The sequence below is a fragment of the Dicentrarchus labrax genome, unplaced genomic scaffold (genome assembly GCF_905237075.1).
Source record: "Dicentrarchus labrax unplaced genomic scaffold, dlabrax2021, whole genome shotgun sequence".
Taxonomy (NCBI): Eukaryota; Metazoa; Chordata; class Actinopteri; family Moronidae; genus Dicentrarchus; species Dicentrarchus labrax.
In genome coordinates, this window is record NW_026136995.1 from 88,678 (window position 1) to 105,768 (window position 17,091).

Below are 17,091 nucleotides of genomic sequence, written 5' to 3' on the forward strand. Positions count from 1 at the left end.
TCAGGAAAAAAATGCTTGTTTGGTCTCTTGATCTGTCGACGCGCTTAACCTTTGTCCCATCGATATGCATTAGGGTCTTGTACAACGGGCTCTTGTGCAACGGGAAAAGAACTATGTGGCGCGAACTACGGCCCTTAGAGCTGAACGCAGCACCTTAGAGCACTCAGCCATCTTGTCCCAAACTTGCACTTGGACTCCTTCTCTTGGGCCACCAAGTCACTCCCAACCCCAAGTGAAGAATCCACTGTTGTCCGGCAGAGAGCCGTGTTCATGAAAAATCACAGAAAATGATCCACAATTATTCCAGCAAAAGGTAGGGGTAGCATGTGGAAAGATATCACGGTAACCTTGGATAGGTTGACAGTGTTGACCCTTACAAAAGCAGTTGATAGTGTATTTTGTCATATGAACTGCTGACCTTTCTTTCTAGACATCTGGTCAGAACATCCTTGGAAGAGCTTTCATCGTCGTCAACCTCAACGGTTAACTCTTTTACCTGTCACTGGCATTAAATCAAGTTCCACCGAGACTTGAACTCGGATCACTGGATTCAAAGTCCAGAGTGCTGACCATTACACCATGGAAACACAGGACATGCCTGTCAAGCTTTTGCAACATAATTAGAGATCAGGTTTTCCGGCCAGGTTAAGCGTTGTAAGTCTAAAAGGTATGTAAGACATGAGAAAAATTGGGTCTATTTCGACAAACTTACAGCTGTTTCGTTCACTGACAGGGAAGGGAGCATTGCGTGTTTAACAAATTCATTGTGAATCCATTCATCTGTGGGGTTTGCAGGAGGCAAATTCAAAACTTCCTCATGTACGAGGATGGACAAGTGGCATTCCGTGCGGTACTGCAGCTTCAAAACCAGGTCCCACCGAGACTTGAACTCGGATCGCTGGATTCAGAGCCCAGAGTGCTAACCATTACACCATGGAACCGGCACATGGCCACAACAGGTCCTTTCTCACGGTGCATTCCCATGTATGTTAACGATGCAGCGCATAGGTGACGAAAGACACGACTGCCTACAAACAATGAATGCAGCAGGAGATGTGGGTAGCGTGTTGAAACACATGGAACCTTTACATAGGTTGACTAGGTAAAGCCTTACAAACGGTGCTGCTAATGTATTTGCTCATATGTGTTTCTTTCCAAACACAGAGTTAGCGGAGTGGAAAATTGTTGCTGTCAGAAGTGGGATTCGAACCCACGCCTCCAGGGGAGACTGCGACCTGAACGCAGCGCCTTAGACCGCTCGGCCATCCTGACGCCTTGAGCTGATCTTTTTCGGATCTCGAAGAATCGTCTCGATGGTGCAGGGGTAGAATTTCAACTGAATCTGGGCGAACAGAAGGATTTTCTTCATTCAGGAAGAGGAAAATGCTCGTTTGGTCTCTTGACCGGGCTAAGCGTAGATAACTGGGCTAAGCGTACACTGAGGATTTGGGAAATAGCCCCATAAGCCTCTGATTTGAATGATTCTTACAATGAATCCAGTAACCGATAGGAGTGGCGTGTGGAAAAACATCACGGTAACTTTGGATAGGTTGACAACGTAGACAGTGCACTTACAAATAGTGATGCTACTGTATCATATGACAACGTTCTGTTTAGAAGCAGCAGCCTCTGCTGTTTGTTAAGAGAAATGAAAAAGCTTGCAGCACCTGGTATTCCTAGGCAGTCTCCTATCCAAGTACTAAACAGGCCCAACCCCGCTTAGCTTCCGAGATCGGGCGTGTTCAGGGTGGTCTGGCCGTAAGCAAGAGCTGCACCTGCAAATGGACCCTTTAAAGACGTTGTTACACCATGTTCTGTTATTCTGTCAGATTAGGGTCTATGCGTAGGAGAATGTGAGAATACATTCAAGACGTTTATTTATGTACGTACGATTTGACGACCAACTTTTATTGATTTGTTTAAAGCACTCAGTAGACGGATGAGCCAAGCCTGTTGGTTGAGGGTCATTCCTGACGAACAGGAGAAGGTAGGCGATCTCGACTAGCACCAATCCGGACCTGGGAGGCGGGGGACCCTCTGCTGCGTTGGAGGCAGAGCGTGGCTGGACCAAGGCTGGATCTGTGGTGGTAGGGGAGCCATCAGCCACCACGTCAGGAGCGGGGGTCTGGCCAGGAGATGGGCGCTCACTCAGCTTGCGCTTCCCTGGAAGCCGCAGTTGATCCCCACTGTCCAGAGTTTGGAATTTGCTGCTCAGCAAGAGAGTGTCAGCTGCAATTCGTCGGCTGGAACGTTTAGCACGCCGCACACTTCTGACCCGGACCCATGACTCCGTGTTGCGGGGAGTGGAGCAGGCCTGGAACTCAGGTCCAGCCCCGAGGGTGGGCCACGAGTCGGTGCTAAGAGCTGGGATATTTGTTGAAAGGATCGGCTCCCCAAAAAAACAATGAATCCAGCAACCGACAGGAGTAGCGTGTGGAAACACATCATGGTAACTTTGGATAGGTTGACAACGTAGACCCTTACAAACAGTGCTGCTACTGTATTTTGTCATATGATCTGCTGACCTTTCTTTCCAAACATCATTTTAGACCATCCTGACTCTTTCAGCGCTTTGCTTTTGAATCTGGATGGATGCTCTCAACGGTGCAGCGGTAGAATTTTAACATAATCTGAGCAAACAGAAGGACTTTCTTCATTCAGGAAAAAAAATGCTTGTTTGGTCTCTTGATCTGTCGACGCGCTTAACCTTTGTCCCATCGATATGCATTAGGGTCTTGTACAACGGGCTCTTGTGCAACGGGAAAAGAACTATGTGGCGCGAACTACGGCCCTTAGAGCTGAACGCAGCACCTTAGAGCACTCAGCCATCTTGTCCCAAACTTGCACTTGGACTCCTTCTCTTGGGCCACCAAGTCACTCCCAACCCCAAGTGAAGAATCCACTGTTGTCCGGCAGAGAGCCGTGTTCATGAAAAATCACAGAAAATGATCCACAATTATTCCAGCAAAAGGTAGGGGTAGCATGTGGAAAGATATCACGGTAACCTTGGATAGGTTGACAGTGTTGACCCTTACAAAAGCAGTTGATAGTGTATTTTGTCATATGAACTGCTGACCTTTCTTTCTAGACATCTGGTCAGAACATCCTTGGAAGAGCTTTCATCGTCGTCAACCTCAACGGTTAACTCTTTTACCTGTCACTGGCATTAAATCAAGTTCCACCGAGACTTGAACTCGGATCACTGGATTCAAAGTCCAGAGTGCTGACCATTACACCATGGAACCACAGGACATGCCTGTCAAGCTTTTGCAACATAATTAGAGATCAGGTTTTCCGGCCAGGTTAAGCGTTGTAAGTCTAAAAGGTATGTAAGACATGAGAAAAATTGGGTCTATTTCGACAAACTTACAGCTGTTTCGTTCACTGACAGGGAAGGGAGCATTGCGTGTTTAACAAATTCATTGTGAATCCATTCATCTGTGGGGTTTGCAGGAGGCAAATTCAAAACTTCCTCATGTACGAGGATGGACAAGTGGCATTCCGTGCGGTACTGCAGCTTCAAAACCAGGTCCCACCGAGACTTGAACTCGGATCGCTGGATTCAGAGCCCAGAGTGCTAACCATTACACCATGGAACCGGCACATGGCCACAAGAGGTCCTTTCTCACGGTGCATTCCCATGTATGTTAACGATGCAGCGCATAGGTGACGAAAGACACGACTGCCTACAAACAATGAATGCAGCAGGAGATGTGGGTAGCGTGTTGAAACACATGGAACCTTTACATAGGTTGACTAGGTAAAGCCTTACAAACGGTGCTGCTAATGTATTTGCTCATATGTGTTTCTTTCCAAACACAGAGTTAGCGGAGTGGAAAACTGTTGCTGTCAGAAGTGGGATTCGAACCCACGCCTCCAGGGGAGACTGCGACCTGAACGCAGCGCCTTAGACCGCTCGGCCATCCTGACGCCTTGAGCTGATCTTTTTCGGATCTCGAAGAATCGTCTCGATGGTGCAGGGGTAGAATTTCAACTGAATCTGGGCGAACAGAAGGATTTTCTTCATTCAGGAAGAGGAAAATGCTCGTTTGGTCTCTTGACCGGGCTAAGCGTAGATAACTGGGCTAAGCGTACACTGAGGATTTGGGAAATAGCCCCATAAGCCTCTGATTTGAATGATTCTTACAATGAATCCAGTAACCGATAGGAGTGGCGTGTGGAAAAACATCACGGTAACTTTGGATAGGTTGACAACGTAGACAGTGCACTTACAAATAGTGATGCTACTGTATCATATGACAACGTTCTGTTTAGAAGAAGCAGCCTCTGCTGTTTGTTAAGAGAAATGAAAAAGCTTGCAGCACCTGGTATTCCTAGGCAGTCTCCTATCCAAGTACTAAACAGGCCCAACCCCGCTTAGCTTCCGAGATCGGGCGTGTTCAGGGTGGTCTGGCCGTAAGCGAGAGCTGCACCTGCAAATGGACCCTTTAAAGACGTTGTTACACCATGTTCTGTTATTCTGTCAGATTAGGGTCTATGCGTAGGAGAATGTGAGAATACATTCAAGACGTTTATTTATGTACGTACGATTTGACGACCAACTTTTATTGATTTGTTTAAAGCACTCAGTAGACGGATGAGCCAAGCCTGTTGGTTGAGGGTCATTCCTGACGAACAGGAGAAGGTAGGCGATCTCGACTAGCACCAATCCGGACCTGGGAGGCGGGGGGACCCTCTGCTGCGTTGGAGGCAGAGCGTGGCTGGACCAAGGCTGGATCTGTGGTGGTAGGGGAGCCATCAGCCACCACGTCAGGAGCGGGGGGTCTGGCCAGGAGATGGGCGCTCACTCAGCTTGCGCTTCCCTGGAAGCCGCAGTTGATCCCCACTGTCCAGAGTTTGGAATTTGCTGCTCAGCAAGAGAGTGTCAGCTGCAATTCGTCGGCTGGAACGTTTAGCACGCCGCACACTTCTGACCCGGACCCATGACTCCGTGTTGCGGGGAGTGGAGCAGGCCTGGAACTCAGGTCCAGCCCCGAGGGTGGGCCACGAGTCGGTGCTAAGAGCTGGGATATTTGTTGAAAGGATCGGCTCCCCAAAAAAACAATGAATCCAGCAACCGACAGGAGTAGCGTGTGGAAACACATCATGGTAACTTTGGATAGGTTGACAACGTAGACCCTTACAAACAGTGCTGCTACTGTATTTTGTCATATGATCTGCTGACCTTTCTTTCCAAACATCATTTTAGACCATCCTGACTCTTTCAGCGCTTTGCTTTTGAATCTGGATGGATGCTCTCAACGGTGCAGCGGTAGAATTTTAACATAATCTGAGCAAACAGAAGGACTTTCTTCATTCAGGAAAAAAAATGCTTGTTTGGTCTCTTGATCTGTCGACGCGCTTAACCTTTGTCCCATCGATATGCATTAGGGTCTTGTACAACGGGCTCTTGTGCAACGGGAAAAGAACTATGTGGCGCGAACTACGGCCCTTAGAGCTGAACGCAGCACCTTAGAGCACTCAGCCATCTTGTCCCAAACTTGCACTTGGACTCCTTCTCTTGGGCCACCAAGTCACTCCCAACCCCAAGTGAAGAATCCACTGTTGTCCGGCAGAGAGCCGTGTTCATGAAAAATCACAGAAAATGATCCACAATTATTCCAGCAAAAGGTAGGGGTAGCATGTGGAAAGATATCACGGTAACCTTGGATAGGTTGACAGTGTTGACCCTTACAAAAGCAGTTGATAGTGTATTTTGTCATATGAACTGCTGACCTTTCTTTCTAGACATCTGGTCAGAACATCCTTGGAAGAGCTTTCATCGTCGTCAACCTCAACGGTTAACTCTTTTACCTGTCACTGGCATTAAATCAAGTTCCACCGAGACTTGAACTCGGATCACTGGATTCAAAGTCCAGAGTGCTGACCATTACACCATGGAACCACAGGACATGCCTGTCAAGCTTTTGCAACATAATTAGAGATCAGGTTTTCCGGCCAGGTTAAGCGTTGTAAGTCTAAAAGGTATGTAAGACATGAGAAAAATTGGGTCTATTTCGACAAACTTACAGCTGTTTCGTTCACTGACAGGGAAGGGAGCATTGCGTGTTTAACAAATTCATTGTGAATCCATTCATCTGTGGGGTTTGCAGGAGGCAAATTCAAAACTTCCTCATGTACGAGGATGGACAGGTGGCATTCCGTGCGGTACTGCAGCTTCAAAACCAGGTCCCACCGAGACTTGAACTCGGATCGCTGGATTCAGAGCCCAGAGTGCTAACCATTACACCATGGAACCGGCACATGGCCACAAGAGGTCCTTTCTCACGGTGCATTCCCATGTATGTTAACGATGCAGCGCATAGGTGACGAAAGACACGACTGCCTACAAACAATGAATGCAGCAGGAGATGTGGGTAGCGTGTTGAAACACATGGAACCTTTACATAGGTTGACTAGGTAAAGCCTTACAAACGGTGCTGCTAATGTATTTGCTCATATGTGTTTCTTTCCAAACACAGAGTTAGCGGAGTGGAAAACTGTTGCTGTCAGAAGTGGGATTCGAACCCACGCCTCCAGGGGAGACTGCGACCTGAACGCAGCGCCTTAGACCGCTCGGCCATCCTGACGCCTTGAGCTGATCTTTTTCGGATCTCGAAGAATCGTCTCGATGGTGCAGGGGTAGAATTTCAACTGAATCTGGGCGAACAGAAGGATTTTCTTCATTCAGGAAGAGGAAAATGCTCGTTTGGTCTCTTGACCGGGCTAAGCGTAGATAACTGGGCTAAGCGTACACTGAGGATTTGGGAAATAGCCCCATAAGCCTCTGATTTGAATGATTCTTACAATGAATCCAGTAACCGATAGGAGTGGCGTGTGGAAAAACATCACGGTAACTTTGGATAGGTTGACAACGTAGACAGTGCACTTACAAATAGTGATGCTACTGTATCATATGACAACGTTCTGTTTAGAAGAAGCAGCCTCTGCTGTTTGTTAAGAGAAATGAAAAAGCTTGCAGCACCTGGTATTCCTAGGCAGTCTCCTATCCAAGTACTAAACAGGCCCAACCCCGCTTAGCTTCCGAGATCGGGCGTGTTCAGGGTGGTCTGGCCGTAAGCGAGAGCTGCACCTGCAAATGGACCCTTTAAAGACGTTGTTACACCATGTTCTGTTATTCTGTCAGATTAGGGTCTATGCGTAGGAGAATGTGAGAATACATTCAAGACGTTTATTTATGTACGTACGATTTGACGACCAACTTTTATTGATTTGTTTAAAGCACTCAGTAGACGGATGAGCCAAGCCTGTTGGTTGAGGGTCATTCCTGACGAACAGGAGAAGGTAGGCGATCTCGACTAGCACCAATCCGGACCTGGGAGGCGGGGGACCCTCTGCTGCGTTGGAGGCAGAGCGTGGCTGGACCAAGGCTGGATCTGTGGTGGTAGGGGAGCCATCAGCCACCACGTCAGGAGCGGGGGGTCTGGCCAGGAGATGGGCGCTCACTCAGCTTGCGCTTCCCTGGAAGCCGCAGTTGATCCCCACTGTCCAGAGTTTGGAATTTGCTGCTCAGCAAGAGAGTGTCAGCTGCAATTCGTCGGCTGGAACGTTTAGCACGCCGCACACTTCTGACCCGGACCCATGACTCCGTGTTGCGGGGAGTGGAGCAGGCCTGGAACTCAGGTCCAGCCCCGAGGGTGGGCCACGAGTCGGTGCTAAGAGCTGGGATATTTGTTGAAAGGATCGGCTCCCCAAAAAAACAATGAATCCAGCAACCGACAGGAGTAGCGTGTGGAAACACATCATGGTAACTTTGGATAGGTTGACAACGTAGACCCTTACAAACAGTGCTGCTACTGTATTTTGTCATATGATCTGCTGACCTTTCTTTCCAAACATCATTTTAGACCATCCTGACTCTTTCAGCGCTTTGCTTTTGAATCTGGATGGATGCTCTCAACGGTGCAGCGGTAGAATTTTAACATAATCTGAGCAAACAGAAGGACTTTCTTCATTCAGGAAAAAAAATGCTTGTTTGGTCTCTTGATCTGTCGACGCGCTTAACCTTTGTCCCATCGATATGCATTAGGGTCTTGTACAACGGGCTCTTGTGCAACGGGAAAAGAACTATGTGGCGCGAACTACGGCCCTTAGAGCTGAACGCAGCACCTTAGAGCACTCAGCCATCTTGTCCCAAACTTGCACTTGGACTCCTTCTCTTGGGCCACCAAGTCACTCCCAACCCCAAGTGAAGAATCCACTGTTGTCCGGCAGAGAGCCGTGTTCATGAAAAATCACAGAAAATGATCCACAATTATTCCAGCAAAAGGTAGGGGTAGCATGTGGAAAGATATCACGGTAACCTTGGATAGGTTGACAGTGTTGACCCTTACAAAAGCAGTTGATAGTGTATTTTGTCATATGAACTGCTGACCTTTCTTTCTAGACATCTGGTCAGAACATCCTTGGAAGAGCTTTCATCGTCGTCAACCTCAACGGTTAACTCTTTTACCTGTCACTGGCATTAAATCAAGTTCCACCGAGACTTGAACTCGGATCACTGGATTCAAAGTCCAGAGTGCTGACCATTACACCATGGAACCACAGGACATGCCTGTCAAGCTTTTGCAACATAATTAGAGATCAGGTTTTCCGGCCAGGTTAAGCGTTGTAAGTCTAAAAGGTATGTAAGACATGAGAAAAATTGGGTCTATTTCGACAAACTTACAGCTGTTTCGTTCACTGACAGGGAAGGGAGCATTGCGTGTTTAACAAATTCATTGTGAATCCATTCATCTGTGGGGTTTGCAGGAGGCAAATTCAAAACTTCCTCATGTACGAGGATGGACAAGTGGCATTCCGTGCGGTACTGCAGCTTCAAAACCAGGTCCCACCGAGACTTGAACTCGGATCGCTGGATTCAGAGCCCAGAGTGCTAACCATTACACCATGGAACCGGCACATGGCCACAAGAGGTCCTTTCTCACGGTGCATTCCCATGTATGTTAACGATGCAGCGCATAGGTGACGAAAGACACGACTGCCTACAAACAATGAATGCAGCAGGAGATGTGGGTAGCGTGTTGAAACACATGGAACCTTTACATAGGTTGACTAGGTAAAGCCTTACAAACGGTGCTGCTAATGTATTTGCTCATATGTGTTTCTTTCCAAACACAGAGTTAGCGGAGTGGAAAACTGTTGCTGTCAGAAGTGGGATTCGAACCCACGCCTCCAGGGGAGACTGCGACCTGAACGCAGCGCCTTAGACCGCTCGGCCATCCTGACGCCTTGAGCTGATCTTTTTCGGATCTCGAAGAATCGTCTCGATGGTGCAGGGGTAGAATTTCAACTGAATCTGGGCGAACAGAAGGATTTTCTTCATTCAGGAAGAGGAAAATGCTCGTTTGGTCTCTTGACCGGGCTAAGCGTAGATAACTGGGCTAAGCGTACACTGAGGATTTGGGAAATAGCCCCATAAGCCTCTGATTTGAATGATTCTTACAATGAATCCAGTAACCGATAGGAGTGGCGTGTGGAAAAACATCACGGTAACTTTGGATAGGTTGACAACGTAGACAGTGCACTTACAAATAGTGATGCTACTGTATCATATGACAACGTTCTGTTTAGAAGAAGCAGCCTCTGCTGTTTGTTAAGAGAAATGAAAAAGCTTGCAGCACCTGGTATTCCTAGGCAGTCTCCTATCCAAGTACTAAACAGGCCCAACCCCGCTTAGCTTCCGAGATCGGGCGTGTTCAGGGTGGTCTGGCCGTAAGCGAGAGCTGCACCTGCAAATGGACCCTTTAAAGACGTTGTTACACCATGTTCTGTTATTCTGTCAGATTAGGGTCTATGCGTAGGAGAATGTGAGAATACATTCAAGACGTTTATTTATGTACGTACGATTTGACGACCAACTTTTATTGATTTGTTTAAAGCACTCAGTAGACGGATGAGCCAAGCCTGTTGGTTGAGGGTCATTCCTGACGAACAGGAGAAGGTAGGCGATCTCGACTAGCACCAATCCGGACCTGGGAGGCGGGGGACCCTCTGCTGCGTTGGAGGCAGAGCGTGGCTGGACCAAGGCTGGATCTGTGGTGGTAGGGGAGCCATCAGCCACCACGTCAGGAGCGGGGGTCTGGCCAGGAGATGGGCGCTCACTCAGCTTGCGCTTCCCTGGAAGCCGCAGTTGATCCCCACTGTCCAGAGTTTGGAATTTGCTGCTCAGCAAGAGAGTGTCAGCTGCAATTCGTCGGCTGGAACGTTTAGCACGCCGCACACTTCTGACCCGGACCCATGACTCCGTGTTGCGGGGAGTGGAGCAGGCCTGGAACTCAGGTCCAGCCCCGAGGGTGGGCCACGAGTCGGTGCTAAGAGCTGGGATATTTGTTGAAAGGATCGGCTCCCCAAAAAAACAATGAATCCAGCAACCGACAGGAGTAGCGTGTGGAAACACATCATGGTAACTTTGGATAGGTTGACAACGTAGACCCTTACAAACAGTGCTGCTACTGTATTTTGTCATATGATCTGCTGACCTTTCTTTCCAAACATCATTTTAGACCATCCTGACTCTTTCAGCGCTTTGCTTTTGAATCTGGATGGATGCTCTCAACGGTGCAGCGGTAGAATTTTAACATAATCTGAGCAAACAGAAGGACTTTCTTCATTCAGGAAAAAAAATGCTTGTTTGGTCTCTTGATCTGTCGACGCGCTTAACCTTTGTCCCATCGATATGCATTAGGGTCTTGTACAACGGGCTCTTGTGCAACGGGAAAAGAACTATGTGGCGCGAACTACGGCCCTTAGAGCTGAACGCAGCACCTTAGAGCACTCAGCCATCTTGTCCCAAACTTGCACTTGGACTCCTTCTCTTGGGCCACCAAGTCACTCCCAACCCCAAGTGAAGAATCCACTGTTGTCCGGCAGAGAGCCGTGTTCATGAAAAATCACAGAAAATGATCCACAATTATTCCAGCAAAAGGTAGGGGTAGCATGTGGAAAGATATCACGGTAACCTTGGATAGGTTGACAGTGTTGACCCTTACAAAAGCAGTTGATAGTGTATTTTGTCATATGAACTGCTGACCTTTCTTTCTAGACATCTGGTCAGAACATCCTTGGAAGAGCTTTCATCGTCGTCAACCTCAACGGTTAACTCTTTTACCTGTCACTGGCATTAAATCAAGTTCCACCGAGACTTGAACTCGGATCACTGGATTCAAAGTCCAGAGTGCTGACCATTACACCATGGAACCACAGGACATGCCTGTCAAGCTTTTGCAACATAATTAGAGATCAGGTTTTCCGGCCAGGTTAAGCGTTGTAAGTCTAAAAGGTATGTAAGACATGAGAAAAATTGGGTCTATTTCACAAACTTACAGCTTTTCGTTCACTGACGAAGGGAGCATTGCGTGTTTAACAAATTCATTGTGAATCCATTCATCTGTGGGGTTTGCAGGAGGCAAATTCAAAACTTCCTCATGTACGAGGATGGACAAGTGGCATTCCGTGCGGTACTGCAGCTTCAAAACCAGGTCCCACCGAGACTTGAACTCGATCGCTGGATTCAGAGCCCAGAGTGCTAACCATTACACCATGGAACCGGCACATGGCCACAAGAGGTCCTTTCTCACGGTGCATTCCCATGTATGTTAACGATGCAGCGCATAGGTGACGAAAGACACGACTGCCTACAAACAATGAATGCAGCAGGAGATGTGGGTAGCGTGTTGAAACACATGGAACCTTTACATAGGTTGACTAGGTAAAGCCTTACAAACGGTGCTGCTAATGTATTTGCTCATATGTGTTTCTTTCCAAACACAGAGTTAGCGGAGTGGAAAACTGTTGCTGTCAGAAGTGGGATTCGAACCCACGCCTCCAGGGGAGACTGCGACCTGAACGCAGCGCCTTAGACCGCTCGGCCATCCTGACGCCTTGAGCTGATCTTTTTCGGATCTCGAACAATCGTCTCGATGGTGCAGGGGTAGAATTTCAACTGAATCTGGGCGAACAGAAGGATTTTCTTCATTCAGGAAGAGGAAAATGCTCGTTTGGTCTCTTGACCGGGCTAAGCGTAGATAACTGGGCTAAGCGTACACTGAGGATTTGGGAAATAGCCCCATAAGCCTCTGATTTGAATGATTCTTACAATGAATCCAGTAACCGATAGGAGTGGCGTGTGGAAAAACATCACGGTAACTTTGGATAGGTTGACAACGTAGACAGTGCACTTACAAATAGTGATGCTACTGTATCATATGACAACGTTCTGTTTAGAAGAAGCAGCCTCTGCTGTTTGTTAAGAGAAATGAAAAAGCTTGCAGCACCTGGTATTCCTAGGCAGTCTCCTATCCAAGTACTAAACAGGCCCAACCCCGCTTAGCTTCCGAGATCGGGCGTGTTCAGGGTGGTCTGGCCGTAAGCGAGAGCTGCACCTGCAAATGGACCCTTTAAAGACGTTGTTACACCATGTTCTGTTATTCTGTCAGATTAGGGTCTATGCGTAGGAGAATGTGAGAATACATTCAAGACGTTTATTTATGTACGTACGATTTGACGACCAACTTTTATTGATTTGTTTAAAGCACTCAGTAGACGGATGAGCCAAGCCTGTTGGTTGAGGGTCATTCCTGACGAACAGGAGAAGGTAGGCGATCTCGACTAGCACCAATCCGGACCTGGGAGGCGGGGGACCCTCTGCTGCGTTGGAGGCAGAGCGTGGCTGGACCAAGGCTGGATCTGTGGTGGTAGGGGAGCCATCAGCCACCACGTCAGGAGCGGGGGTCTGGCCAGGAGATGGGCGCTCACTCAGCTTGCGCTTCCCTGGAAGCCGCAGTTGATCCCCACTGTCCAGAGTTTGGAATTTGCTGCTCAGCAAGAGAGTGTCAGCTGCAATTCGTCGGCTGGAACGTTTAGCACGCCGCACACTTCTGACCCGGACCCATGACTCCGTGTTGCGGGGAGTGGAGCAGGCCTGGAACTCAGGTCCAGCCCCGAGGGTGGGCCACGAGTCGGTGCTAAGAGCTGGGATATTTGTTGAAAGGATCGGCTCCCCAAAAAAACAATGAATCCAGCAACCGACAGGAGTAGCGTGTGGAAACACATCATGGTAACTTTGGATAGGTTGACAACGTAGACCCTTACAAACAGTGCTGCTACTGTATTTTGTCATATGATCTGCTGACCTTTCTTTCCAAACATCATTTTAGACCATCCTGACTCTTTCAGCGCTTTGCTTTTGAATCTGGATGGATGCTCTCAACGGTGCAGCGGTAGAATTTTAACATAATCTGAGCAAACAGAAGGACTTTCTTCATTCAGGAAAAAAAATGCTTGTTTGGTCTCTTGATCTGTCGACGCGCTTAACCTTTGTCCCATCGATATGCATTAGGGTCTTGTACAACGGGCTCTTGTGCAACGGGAAAAGAACTATGTGGCGCGAACTACGGCCCTTAGAGCTGAACGCAGCACCTTAGAGCACTCAGCCATCTTGTCCCAAACTTGCACTTGGACTCCTTCTCTTGGGCCACCAAGTCACTCCCAACCCCAAGTGAAGAATCCACTGTTGTCCGGCAGAGAGCCGTGTTCATGAAAAATCACAGAAAATGATCCACAATTATTCCAGCAAAAGGTAGGGGTAGCATGTGGAAAGATATCACGGTAACCTTGGATAGGTTGACAGTGTTGACCCTTACAAAAGCAGTTGATAGTGTATTTTGTCATATGAACTGCTGACCTTTCTTTCTAGACATCTGGTCAGAACATCCTTGGAAGAGCTTTCATTGTCGTCAACCTCAACGGTTAACTCTTTTACCTGTCACTGGCATTAAATCAAGTTCCACTGAGACGTGAACTCGGATCACTGGATTCAAAGTGCAGAGTGCTGACCATTACACCATGGAACCACAGGACATGCCTGTCAAGCTTTTGCAACATAATTAGAGATCAGGTTTTCCGGCCAGGTTAAGCGTTGTAAGTCTAAAAGGTATGTAAGACATGAGAAAAATTGGGTCTATTTCGACAAACTTACAGCTGTTTCGTTCACTGACAGGGAAGGGAGCATTGCGTGTTTAACAAATTCATTGTGAATCCATTCATCTGTGGGGTTTGCAGGAGGCAAATTCAAAACTTCCTCATGTACGAGGATGGACAAGTGGCATTCCGTGCGGTACTGCAGCTTCAAAACCAGGTCCCACCGAGACTTGAACTCGGATCGCTGGATTCAGAGCCCAGAGTGCTAACCATTACACCATGGAACCGGCACATGGCCACAAGAGGTCCTTTCTCACGGTGCATTCCCATGTATGTTAACGATGCAGCGCATAGGTGACGAAAGACACGACTGCCTACAAACAATGAATGCAGCAGGAGATGTGGGTAGCGTGTTGAAACACATGGAACCTTTACATAGGTTGACTAGGTAAAGCCTTACAAACGGTGCTGCTAATGTATTTGCTCATATGTGTTTCTTTCCAAACACAGAGTTAGCGGAGTGGAAAATTGTTGCTGTCAGAAGTGGGATTCGAACCCACGCCTCCAGGGGAGACTGCGACCTGAACGCAGCGCCTTAGACCGCTCGGCCATCCTGACGCCTTGAGCTGATCTTTTTCGGATCTCGAAGAATCGTCTCGATGGTGCAGGGGTAGAATTTCAACTGAATCTGGGCGAACAGAAGGATTTTCTTCATTCAGGAAGAGGAAAATGCTCGTTTGGTCTCTTGACCGGGCTAAGCGTAGATAACTGGGCTAAGCGTACACTGAGGATTTGGGAAATAGCCCCATAAGCCTCTGATTTGAATGATTCTTACAATGAATCCAGTAACCGATAGGAGTGGCGTGTGGAAAAACATCACGGTAACTTTGGATAGGTTGACAACGTAGACAGTGCACTTACAAATAGTGATGCTACTGTATCATATGACAACGTTCTGTTTAGAAGCAGCAGCCTCTGCTGTTTGTTAAGAGAAATGAAAAAGCTTGCAGCACCTGGTATTCCTAGGCAGTCTCCTATCCAAGTACTAAACAGGCCCAACCCCGCTTAGCTTCCGAGATCGGGCGTGTTCAGGGTGGTCTGGCCGTAAGCGAGAGCTGCACCTGCAAATGGACCCTTTAAAGACGTTGTTACACCATGTTCTGTTATTCTGTCAGATTAGGGTCTATGCGTAGGAGAATGTGAGAATACATTCAAGACGTTTATTTATGTACGTACGATTTGACGACCAACTTTTATTGATTTGTTTAAAGCACTCAGTAGACGGATGAGCCAAGCCTGTTGGTTGAGGGTCATTCCTGACGAACAGGAGAAGGTAGGCGATCTCGACTAGCACCAATCCGGACCTGGGAGGCGGGGGACCCTCTGCTGCGTTGGAGGCAGAGCGTGGCTGGACCAAGGCTGGATCTGTGGTGGTAGGGGAGCCATCAGCCACCACGTCAGGAGCGGGGGTCTGGCCAGGAGATGGGCGCTCACTCAGCTTGCGCTTCCCTGGAAGCCGCAGTTGATCCCCACTGTCCAGAGTTTGGAATTTGCTGCTCAGCAAGAGAGTGTCAGCTGCAATTCGTCGGCTGGAACGTTTAGCACGCCGCACACTTCTGACCCGGACCCATGACTCCGTGTTGCGGGGGAGTGGAGCAGGCCTGGAACTCAGGTCCAGCCCCGAGGGTGGGCCACGAGTCGGTGCTAAGAGCTGGGATATTTGTTGAAAGGATCGGCTCCCCAAAAAAACAATGAATCCAGCAACCGACAGGAGTAGCGTGTGGAAACACATCATGGTAACTTTGGATAGGTTGACAACGTAGACCCTTACAAACAGTGCTGCTACTGTATTTTGTCATATGATCTGCTGACCTTTCTTTCCAAACATCATTTTAGACCATCCTGACTCTTTCAGCGCTTTGCTTTTGAATCTGGATGGATGCTCTCAACGGTGCAGCGGTAGAATTTTAACATAATCTGAGCAAACAGAAGGACTTTCTTCATTCAGGAAAAAAAATGCTTGTTTGGTCTCTTGATCTGTCGACGCGCTTAACCTTTGTCCCATCGATATGCATTAGGGTCTTGTACAACGGGCTCTTGTGCAACGGGAAAAGAACTATGTGGCGCGAACTACGGCCCTTAGAGCTGAACGCAGCACCTTAGAGCACTCAGCCATCTTGTCCCAAACTTGCACTTGGACTCCTTCTCTTGGGCCACCAAGTCACTCCCAACCCCAAGTGAAGAATCCACTGTTGTCCGGCAGAGAGCCGTGTTCATGAAAAATCACAGAAAATGATCCACAATTATTCCAGCAAAAGGTAGGGGTAGCATGTGGAAAGATATCACGGTAACCTTGGATAGGTTGACAGTGTTGACCCTTACAAAAGCAGTTGATAGTGTATTTTGTCATATGAACTGCTGACCTTTCTTTCTAGACATCTGGTCAGAACATCCTTGGAAGAGCTTTCATCGTCGTCAACCTCAACGGTTAACTCTTTTACCTGTCACTGGCATTAAATCAAGTTCCACCGAGACTTGAACTCGGATCACTGGATTCAAAGTCCAGAGTGCTGACCATTACACCATGGAACCACAGGACATGCCTGTCAAGCTTTTGCAACATAATTAGAGATCAGGTTTTCCGGCCAGGTTAAGCGTTGTAAGTCTAAAAGGTATGTAAGACATGAGAAAAATTGGGTCTATTTCGACAAACTTACAGCTGTTTCGTTCACTGACAGGGAAGGGAGCATTGCGTGTTTAACAAATTCATTGTGAATCCATTCATCTGTGGGGTTTGCAGGAGGCAAATTCAAAACTTCCTCATGTACGAGGATGGACAAGTGGCATTCCGTGCGGTACTGCAGCTTCAAAACCAGGTCCCACCGAGACTTGAACTCGGATCGCTGGATTCAGAGCCCAGAGTGCTAACCATTACACCATGGAACCGGCACATGGCCACAAGAGGTCCTTTCTCACGGTGCATTCCCATGTATGTTAACGATGCAGCGCATAGGTGACGAAAGACACGACTGCCTACAAACAATGAATGCAGCAGGAGATGTGGGTAGCGTGTTGAAACACATGGAACCTTTACATAGGTTGACTAGGTAAAGCCTTACAAACGGTGCTGCTAATGTATTTGCTCATATG

At 48.0% G+C, this 17,091-nt stretch overlaps 18 non-coding genes and 6 pseudogenes across 18 annotated transcripts; all 24 read right to left on the bottom strand.

Annotated features, from left to right (window-relative positions):
• Nucleotides 1-515: 515 nt before the first annotated feature.
• Nucleotides 516-587, bottom strand: trnaq-uug (transfer RNA glutamine (anticodon UUG)). Its single transcript has one exon. It is a non-coding gene; the product is annotated as a tRNA-Gln (tRNA).
• A 282-nt stretch (nucleotides 588-869) lies between these two features.
• trnaq-cug (transfer RNA glutamine (anticodon CUG)) lies at nucleotides 870-941 on the bottom strand. The gene has a single exon. It is a non-coding gene; the product is annotated as a tRNA-Gln (tRNA).
• Nucleotides 942-1,189: 248 nt separating this feature from the next.
• Nucleotides 1,190-1,272, bottom strand: trnal-cag (transfer RNA leucine (anticodon CAG)). Its single transcript has one exon. It is a non-coding gene; the product is annotated as a tRNA-Leu (tRNA).
• A 383-nt stretch (nucleotides 1,273-1,655) lies between these two features.
• Nucleotides 1,656-1,764, bottom strand: LOC127361065 (uncharacterized; annotated as a pseudogene).
• A 1,409-nt stretch (nucleotides 1,765-3,173) lies between these two features.
• trnaq-uug (transfer RNA glutamine (anticodon UUG)) lies at nucleotides 3,174-3,245 on the bottom strand. The gene has a single exon. It is a non-coding gene; the product is annotated as a tRNA-Gln (tRNA).
• Nucleotides 3,246-3,527: 282 nt separating this feature from the next.
• trnaq-cug (transfer RNA glutamine (anticodon CUG)) lies at nucleotides 3,528-3,599 on the bottom strand. Its single transcript has one exon. It is a non-coding gene; the product is annotated as a tRNA-Gln (tRNA).
• A 248-nt stretch (nucleotides 3,600-3,847) lies between these two features.
• Nucleotides 3,848-3,930, bottom strand: trnal-cag (transfer RNA leucine (anticodon CAG)). Its single transcript has one exon. It is a non-coding gene; the product is annotated as a tRNA-Leu (tRNA).
• Nucleotides 3,931-4,313: 383 nt separating this feature from the next.
• LOC127361066 (uncharacterized) lies at nucleotides 4,314-4,422 on the bottom strand (annotated as a pseudogene).
• Nucleotides 4,423-5,833: 1,411 nt separating this feature from the next.
• trnaq-uug (transfer RNA glutamine (anticodon UUG)) lies at nucleotides 5,834-5,905 on the bottom strand. The gene has a single exon. It is a non-coding gene; the product is annotated as a tRNA-Gln (tRNA).
• A 282-nt stretch (nucleotides 5,906-6,187) lies between these two features.
• Nucleotides 6,188-6,259, bottom strand: trnaq-cug (transfer RNA glutamine (anticodon CUG)). The gene has a single exon. It is a non-coding gene; the product is annotated as a tRNA-Gln (tRNA).
• A 248-nt stretch (nucleotides 6,260-6,507) lies between these two features.
• Nucleotides 6,508-6,590, bottom strand: trnal-cag (transfer RNA leucine (anticodon CAG)). Its single transcript has one exon. It is a non-coding gene; the product is annotated as a tRNA-Leu (tRNA).
• Nucleotides 6,591-6,973: 383 nt separating this feature from the next.
• On the bottom strand, nucleotides 6,974-7,082 carry LOC127361067 (uncharacterized; annotated as a pseudogene).
• Nucleotides 7,083-8,492: 1,410 nt separating this feature from the next.
• Nucleotides 8,493-8,564, bottom strand: trnaq-uug (transfer RNA glutamine (anticodon UUG)). Its single transcript has one exon. It is a non-coding gene; the product is annotated as a tRNA-Gln (tRNA).
• A 282-nt stretch (nucleotides 8,565-8,846) lies between these two features.
• Nucleotides 8,847-8,918, bottom strand: trnaq-cug (transfer RNA glutamine (anticodon CUG)). Its single transcript has one exon. It is a non-coding gene; the product is annotated as a tRNA-Gln (tRNA).
• A 248-nt stretch (nucleotides 8,919-9,166) lies between these two features.
• On the bottom strand, nucleotides 9,167-9,249 carry trnal-cag (transfer RNA leucine (anticodon CAG)). The gene has a single exon. It is a non-coding gene; the product is annotated as a tRNA-Leu (tRNA).
• Nucleotides 9,250-9,632: 383 nt separating this feature from the next.
• LOC127361069 (uncharacterized) lies at nucleotides 9,633-9,741 on the bottom strand (annotated as a pseudogene).
• A 1,409-nt stretch (nucleotides 9,742-11,150) lies between these two features.
• On the bottom strand, nucleotides 11,151-11,222 carry trnaq-uug (transfer RNA glutamine (anticodon UUG)). Its single transcript has one exon. It is a non-coding gene; the product is annotated as a tRNA-Gln (tRNA).
• A 596-nt stretch (nucleotides 11,223-11,818) lies between these two features.
• Nucleotides 11,819-11,901, bottom strand: trnal-cag (transfer RNA leucine (anticodon CAG)). The gene has a single exon. It is a non-coding gene; the product is annotated as a tRNA-Leu (tRNA).
• A 383-nt stretch (nucleotides 11,902-12,284) lies between these two features.
• On the bottom strand, nucleotides 12,285-12,393 carry LOC127361070 (uncharacterized; annotated as a pseudogene).
• A 1,763-nt stretch (nucleotides 12,394-14,156) lies between these two features.
• Nucleotides 14,157-14,228, bottom strand: trnaq-cug (transfer RNA glutamine (anticodon CUG)). Its single transcript has one exon. It is a non-coding gene; the product is annotated as a tRNA-Gln (tRNA).
• A 248-nt stretch (nucleotides 14,229-14,476) lies between these two features.
• On the bottom strand, nucleotides 14,477-14,559 carry trnal-cag (transfer RNA leucine (anticodon CAG)). The gene has a single exon. It is a non-coding gene; the product is annotated as a tRNA-Leu (tRNA).
• Nucleotides 14,560-14,942: 383 nt separating this feature from the next.
• On the bottom strand, nucleotides 14,943-15,051 carry LOC127361071 (uncharacterized; annotated as a pseudogene).
• Nucleotides 15,052-16,461: 1,410 nt separating this feature from the next.
• trnaq-uug (transfer RNA glutamine (anticodon UUG)) lies at nucleotides 16,462-16,533 on the bottom strand. The gene has a single exon. It is a non-coding gene; the product is annotated as a tRNA-Gln (tRNA).
• A 282-nt stretch (nucleotides 16,534-16,815) lies between these two features.
• Nucleotides 16,816-16,887, bottom strand: trnaq-cug (transfer RNA glutamine (anticodon CUG)). Its single transcript has one exon. It is a non-coding gene; the product is annotated as a tRNA-Gln (tRNA).
• Nucleotides 16,888-17,091: the final 204 nt, after the last annotated feature.